The sequence below is a fragment of the Calidris pugnax genome, unplaced genomic scaffold, assembly GCF_001431845.1.
Source record: "Calidris pugnax isolate Ruff unplaced genomic scaffold, ASM143184v1 scaffold413, whole genome shotgun sequence".
In the NCBI taxonomy this organism is placed as follows: domain Eukaryota; kingdom Metazoa; phylum Chordata; class Aves; order Charadriiformes; family Scolopacidae; genus Calidris; species Calidris pugnax.
Genome location: NW_015091189.1, coordinates 57,159 through 64,910, shown reverse-complemented (window position 1 = coordinate 64,910; position 7,752 = coordinate 57,159).

Genomic DNA, 7,752 nt, shown 5'->3' with positions numbered 1-7,752 from the left:
CCCCCCGGAGCCAACCCGGCCCCGCTCCTCCTCCCCCCCCACCCCGCCCAGCAGCTCCCGGATCCCGCAGCCGCCCCCGCAGCGCGGAGCTCTGCTGCCACCGCCCGGGGACCCGCATCCCAGCGCCTCCCCACGCATCTGGAGAGACGGGTCTGGTATCCGGGACCCCCCCAGTTCAAGGAGGACAGGGAACCGCTGGGAGAGAGCCCAGCGGAGATGATGGACTGGAGCATAGACTCATAGAATGGTCTAGGTTGGAAGAGACCCTTGGGATCATGGAGTCCAACCATCTCCCCTACTCTACAAAGTCCTCCCCTACACCACGTCCCTCAGCACTGCATCTAAACGGCCCTTAAACACAGCCAGGGATGGGGACTCCACCCCCTCCCTGGGCAGCCTGTTCCAATGCCCGACCACTCTTTCTGTGAAAAATTCCTTCCTAATGTTCAATCTAAACCTCCCCTGTTGGAGCTTGAAGCCGTTCCCTCTCGTTCTGTCGTTAATTACCTGTGAGAAGAGACCAGCACCAACCTCTCTACAGTGTCCTTTCAAGTAGTTGTAGAGAGTGATGAGGTCTCCCTTATCTCTCTGCTGAGGGACCTGGAGCTGCTTGGCTGGAGGAGAGCAGACTGAGAGCGGACCTCATGGGTGCTGAGCAATAGTTAAAGGGCAGTGGGGGCAAGAGGATGGGGCCAGACCTTTCTCAGTGGTGCCCAGGGACAGGACAAGAGGAAATGGGCACAAACTTGAACATAGGAAGTTCCATCTCAACATGAGGAGGAACTTCTTCACTTTGAGGGTGGCAGGGCCCTGGAAGAGGCTGCCCAGGGAGGTGGTGGAGTCTCCTTCTCTGGAGACATTCAAACCCTGCCTAGACATGTTCCTGTGGGACCTGCTCTGGGTGGACCTGCTCTGGCATGGGGTTGGACTGGGTGATTTCCAGAGGCCCCTTCCAACCCCTTCTGTGATCCAGCATCCCCCACCTCTCGCAGCCACACACCCAGCCCTGGGGGAAGGGGACATAGGGCTCATGCTCGCCCAGGGAAGGGGTTTTGGGGACAGGAGCTTTGCTCCCCCGTCATGCTGAGTGACAAGATCTTGCTGAGCCTTTTCCCTAAGGCTGCTGGATGTGCTCCTGCAGGCAAGGGGGGCTGGAGGAACCTCATAAGAAACGCTGCCTCCCTGCAGAGAACTAACAACTCATCACTTCCCAGAGAAATGAGTCCCCCTGCACACTCCACAGCCCCAGGGATGCACCAAAGCGAAGATGTCCCCCATGGGCAGCAGATACCCAGTCACCCCAGAGGGATGCAGGAGCTCTGCAACCTAAGAGGGCTCTGCAAACACCTCCGATGTATTAAAGCCCCACTCTGGATGTCACCACAACAGGACAATGTCACTCACCCCAACTGGCCCGAGGGGACTGGGTTAGCAGGGACAAGAGTGCCCAACTCACCAGACTTGTGGACGCTGCGGAGGCAGGACAGGGAGGCGTTCAGGCGGGCACACTCCTCGCTGTTGGCCCCAAACTTCTCCACGGTGGCACAGACCTGGTCGTCGGTCATTTCCAGCAGCTCCTCCAGGCTCAGCTGCCCAGGGGCGATCTCCTGACGGGGAAAGAACAGGGCAGGAGTGAGGAGGGAGGACTAATTCATCCTGGGGCATCCTCTAAACCAGCACCTCGGGGCAGACAGATGAGAAGCTCTTCCCTCCTGCCACCCCATTTGGGTGACAAACCCAAAACAGTTCATTTTTCATCCCAGTTCACACAAAAAAACTCAGAGGGCACAGCTCAAACAGCTTTATCTCAGGCACATCCCTACCCAGGTCACTGAGGGCACAGCTCAAACAGCTTTATCTCAGGTTTTTGCACAGTCTCAGGCACGTCCCTACCCAGGTCACCACTGGGACATCTGGGAGCACCATGACAACCTGAGCACACGCAGGGACTGGCACCTTCAGCACAGATTTTCTTCTTCCCTGGGGGACCAGCTGTTAATGGAGCACTTTTGGGTGCCACCCCCTCACTGCACCCATCACCTGCAGGAGCCCAGGACATAGTAGAAGGATGCTGTGGCTTTCTGTGGCACCGCCACGCTGTGAAAAGGACATGAGGGACCCCCACTGCGGGGGGACAGCACCTTCAAGGTACCCCAGGACCCATGTTCTTCACTGGGAGTAGCAACGGGGTGTCCTCACTGGTGGCTGGAGGAGACCTGTGGGGTGATCCTGGCCAGCATGTCCCACCACAGGCTTGGAGCATCTTTCCATGTGGTAGAACTACCTCGTCCCTCTGCTCTGGTCCTCTACCTCATTCCCCACCAGCCTGCCCCAGGCCCCATGGCTTCACACCAGTCTTCATCTCAGAAAAAAACCATCCCCTCACCTAGTTTTGCTCAAGGATCCTACAAAACACTACTGGAGAGGTTCGGCACCTCCTTCAGCGGGTCCTTCCTGCTCTGGGGAGGGGGTTGATGCCCAGCTCTTACCTCCATCACCTCCTTGCGGATGTCGACGATGCGGAACCAGTGCAGGAGCTGGGGGAAGCCCTCCAGCTTGGCGTTGCGCTCCTGCAAGGCCACCTTCCTCTTGCAGGACAGCTGCCGGCTGAAGTACTTGACCAGTTTGCTCTGGAAGAGAAGGTGAAATCCCCATGGGACCCCCTGCCATCACCCCCAGCCTGCCCCACGGCAGGAGAGGGACACGGGAGGGGTCCCTCTGCCCCAGCCCCAGGACACACACACCCCCTCTCACGGGGAAGCCCTCCAGCTTGGCGTTGCGCTCCTGCAAGGCCACCTTCCTCTTGCAGGACAGCTGCCGGCTGAAGTACTTGACCAGTTTGCTCTGGAAAAGAAGGCGAAATCCCCATGGGACCCCCTGCCATCACTCTCAGCCTGCCCCACAGCAGGGGAGGGACACATCCAAGAGGGGCATTTCCCCCCCAAAAAAGCCCTTTCTCAGCTCCTTTATAAACACCAAGTGCTTCAGCTCTGAGGTCATTCTTAGGGGACAGACAGACCTCACCCCTGTCACCCCAGGGACCCCACCGTGGGTGGGCAGAGGACACGGGGGCATCGCTTCTCCCCCACACCAGCAGAAATCCCAGCACCCAAAGGATGGGATCACCTAGAAATCCCAGTACCCAAAAGATGGGATCACCTTCTTCATACCCAGGCTCGGTCCTGAGGGACCCCCCCGCCCCCCAGCATCACACAGTGCCAAGGCAGGGAGGTGGCTGTTTGCTCCTTATCCTCCCCCCACTGCTTCACCAGCCCACATTCACCCCAACCATCCTTCCTCCCACTGGTCCTCATCGTCACGACCGCAGCCATCGATCCTTCTTTGCTCAGCCGTGTCCCCATCCCTCTGTGTGTGTGTGTGTGTCCCCTCCAGTCCCCCCACCACGAGGCCGAAGATGCCACGTTGGCAACCACAGCCCTGACAGCTCCCAAAAATAAAGGCGCTGAGCGACTGGCCTCCTTTCAGGGGAAATATAGAGCAGAGCCCGGCGTTTTGGGAAACCTGCTGGGATTTCCTGCTTCCCGCTTTTCCAGCTGGGTGATTCCCCACCGCCGCCGGCAGTACGAGGGGCTGGCTGTGCCCCTGTCCCCACCGCACCCCAAAAACAAACGAGCAAAACGTGGGGTTGGTTTGGAAGGGAGAGACGACGGGAGAAGCCCCATCGTTGGGTTTGGGAGAGTTTCCCCCCCCCTCTCCTGGTCCCTTCCCTCGGTGGTACCCACAGAGCGTGGCAGGCTGAGATGCACAGGGATGGGGGGGAACAGCCCCCCCTGAACCCACCCATTGTGGTTTCACACCCAGAGAGGTGTAAACCAGGCAAAACTACCCCCTCCTTGCTGCTTGGGGGGTAAAACAGGCAGCGCAGGCACAGGAGAGGCTGGTGGTCCCCATCCCCTTGTGAGCAGTGAGTCCCCACCACGATGTCCCACTCGAGGAGGTGACAGCTCTGCCAGGAGCCGGACACCCCAACGAGGTGGCTTCTCCCAGCCTGGCTGACAGCCACGGAGATTAATTACCAAAATTAATACCCAAAAGAGAGGCAGGGCAAGCAAAGTGAGCGGCCAAGAAGGCCACAGGCAGCCCCATGGTGCTGGCTGGACTCGGCCAGGTCTGCTTTTTAAGAAAAGCCACCCTCCTAACAGAGACCATCAAAGGGTTTTGGGGTCAACCCCAACCACACATCCTAACCAGCCCTTGGTGGGCAAATAGCAACAGGCACCTTGAACAGACAAAGAGGCAGCTCCTGCACCAAAATAAAACCTTTCTCCACACACAACAGCAGCAAAACACCAGCAGAAACCCTCCCATGAAACTCACCTCCATCCCCACCAGCCTGCTCTTCTCCTGTTCCTCTGTCCCCACCAAGGCTGGGAACCCCAGAGGAACCAAAGGGGATGCCTGAGCCACAACAGCCCCTCCAGTGCCAAAATTGGGGTCCCAGAACAGGGACACAGCTGGGGACAACCACCACCACGCAGAGACACACTGGGAGCTGGGAACAAGGGAAGGGTGTAGGAAATGGAGGGGGGGTTCTTTAATTTCCCAGCTCCAGGTGGGGCTCATTCACCCCAGAGAGACCGGAGGGGACATAGTTAGCACAAACGAGGGCTCAGGTGGGACCCCAGTGCCCCAGGTGTGGGTTGAAGCTCTGGCCCATGGGTCTGCTCATGCTGGGGTCGGGGGGAGAGAAAAGAAGCCCAGCAAACTTTTGTCAAGTCCAAAAGCTCTTCTTCTTTTGCCGAGAGCTTCACCAATGGGGCTGGAAAGGGAAGTGATTGAGACAGCCCCATCCTGCAGGGAAAGTCCTGTCCCACGGCTGGGGAGATGCTCTCTCCCACCCTGAGCTGCTGCTCAGCCCCCCCAGCACAGGATGGAGATCTCGTGTGTGCTGCAAAGGCCAGACCCTCCCCTGAGTTCTTGCTGTGGCACAACCCCCACCACCACCCCCCCCAGCTCTTCCCTGCCTCAGTTTACCCATCTGGAAAATGGCTGGGGTCACCCCGGGGTGCTGGGGCTGGGGGTGTGCAAGAGGAAGGGTGGGGAGACCCAGCATTGTGGGGGGTACACGCTGTTTGGGGGTACACTGCTGGTCCAACCAGGGGGGCCAGGGCTGTGGGGTGGCCCAGGTGCCTTCCCTTGGAGATGGGGCTCAGTTTTTACACCCTTTCAAGTGATTCACCCCCCCTCCTACCTCCAGCACCGGGAGGGGGTAAGGGAGGGTGCGATGCTCTGACAGCACCCCTCTTCCCTATTTGCACCCCAAAACTCCCAAATTTAGAGCTGCAGAGCCCGACTGCTGTGCTCAGATGGGGGATAAAGCCCCACAAAGCCACGAGCAGCCCCTTCCCCTGGTCCGTGGGGAGGGGCCAGCACATCCTGGGTCCCCCCCCAGCTCCTCCCCGAGGCAGAAACCTGCTGGAAAACAAGACCCCAGCGGGTCCCTGCTGCCCCACGGGGGTGGGTGCAGGCAGAGGAGGGATGTCCCCCACCCCACATCGCTCCCCTGAAACCCTGGGGAGGGGTGACCCAGGGCTGGACCCCCCCCCACGGGGATTTCCAGCCTCCTCCCATCACCCCGAGCAGGATTTCCCCAAAAGTGGCAAGTGGTGTCCCCCACGTCCCCGAGGAGGCACCAGGCACGGGGAGCGAGGCAGCCAGTCTCCAGGCAGCGGGAGGGGGGGGATGCTGTATCCCCCCCCCTTTTTCCCCATCCCCAGCACAACACCCTGACGTCAATGGGGCTGGAGACAGCACCCAGCCCTGCCTGGAGACCGGGGAGAGGCGATGGAAAATCCACCAGCGGGAGCAGGAGGTGCAAGTTAATTAACCTCGCTCAGGCAGGGCCACGCGCCGCCAACGCCGATGGCACCCAGAGGGAGCCCCCACCAGCTGGGATGGCTCATCCCGCTCGGCACGCGTGTCTGTGCCAGGTTCCTTCATGCCACGGACCAGAGGGGGCTGTTCTGTGCCTCCAAATATTCCCAGCAGGACCACAGTGGATGCTTTCCCATGGCATGTATCCACAACCGGAGAGACTTCTCCCCGACTCCTACCAAGGGGCTCGTTATTCCGGAGCCACCTGGAGCACCCTCGGGCTGGGGAATACCTCGCCACGGTGATATTTCCCTCCCCTCAGGACTCTTTCCAGGCCCTGCTAGGCTCATGTGCCATCTCTGGCTCTGCACATCATTTATTTCAAGCGCAGAAGTGGTCCCCGGGGTGCTCTCGGCCCAGGGCTGGACCCCCCCCCCCGACGCCCCCCAAGTCCCATGCAAACCCTGCTTCTCATGCACCCCCCAACGGGGATTTCCAGCCTCCTCCCATCACCCCGAGCAGGATTTCCCCAAAAGTGGCAAGTGGTGTCCCCCACGTCCCCGAGGAGGCACCAGGCACGGGGAGCGAGGCAGCCAGTCTCCAGGCAGCGGGAGGGGGGGGATGCTGTATCTCCCCCCCCCTTTTCCCCATCCCCAGCACAGCACCCTGACGTCAACGGGGCTGGAGACGGCACCCAGCCCTGCCTGGAGACCGGGGAGAGGCGATGGAAAATCCACCAGCGGGAGCAGGAGGTGCAAGTTAATTAACCTCGCTCAGGCAGGGCCACGCGCCGCCAACGCCGATGGCACCCAGAGGGAGCCCCCACCAGCTGGGATGGCTCATCCCGCTCGGCACGCGTGTCTGTGCCAGGTTCCTTCATGCCACGGACCAGAGGGGGCTGTTCTGTGCCTCCAAATATTCCCAGCAGGACCACAGTGGATGCTTTCCCATGGCACGTATCCACAACCAGAGAGACTTTTCCCCAACTCCTACCAAGGGGCTCATTATTCTGGAGCCACCTGGAGCACCCTCGGGCTGGGGAATACCTCGCCACGGTGATATTTCCCCCTCCTCAGGACTCTTTCCAGGCCCTGCTGGGCTCATGTGCCATCTCTGGCTCTGCACATCATTTATTTCATGTGCTGAACTGGTCCCCGGGGTGCTCTGGGGGAGTACAGGGGCCAAAATGGCTCATCCCAGCATCCTGGAGACGCCTGGATGAAGGAATAAGTGTGCTGGGCTCGCCTGTGCTATTAGACACTAGAGAATCCACACTTGGGCAATGAATATCCCGGTGTTGGGGCAGCCCTTTGACCGTGGCCCGTGCAAGATTGGAAACAGCCACAGCTCTTCCCTGGGTTTCTCTTCCATCCTCACCCTCACGTCCACGTGGCAGCTGAAAGCATCCCGGGAGGGTTCCCACCAGGAAGAGGGAAGCCCAGGGAAGGGGGATCTCGGGGTTATCCTTGGAGCCACTCAGGGGTTTCTGGAAGCCCAGACCCGCTCTTTGAAACGGAGTTGGAGTAACCCCAGCCCGGAGAGCGAGGCACCGTGGAGCAGCCAGAAAAATCCCCCAGCACCAAACTTTTTCTGTCTCACTTTTACCCCGTGCCGCCCCAGACCTAATCCCATCCTGGGCTGCATCAAAAGATGCGTTGCCAGCAGCTCCAGAGAGGGGATTCTGCCACTTTACTCTGCTCTGGTGAGACCTCACCTGGAGTATTGTGTGCAGGTCTGGAGCCCTCAATATAAGAAGGACATGGACCTGATGGAGAGGGTCCAGAGGAGGGCCACAAGGATGATCAGGGGGATGGAGCACCTCTGCTACGAGGACAGGCTGAGGGAGCTGGGGTTGTTCAGCCTGGAGAAGAGGAGGCTCCGGGGAGACCTAATAGCAGCCTTCCAGTACCTGAAGGG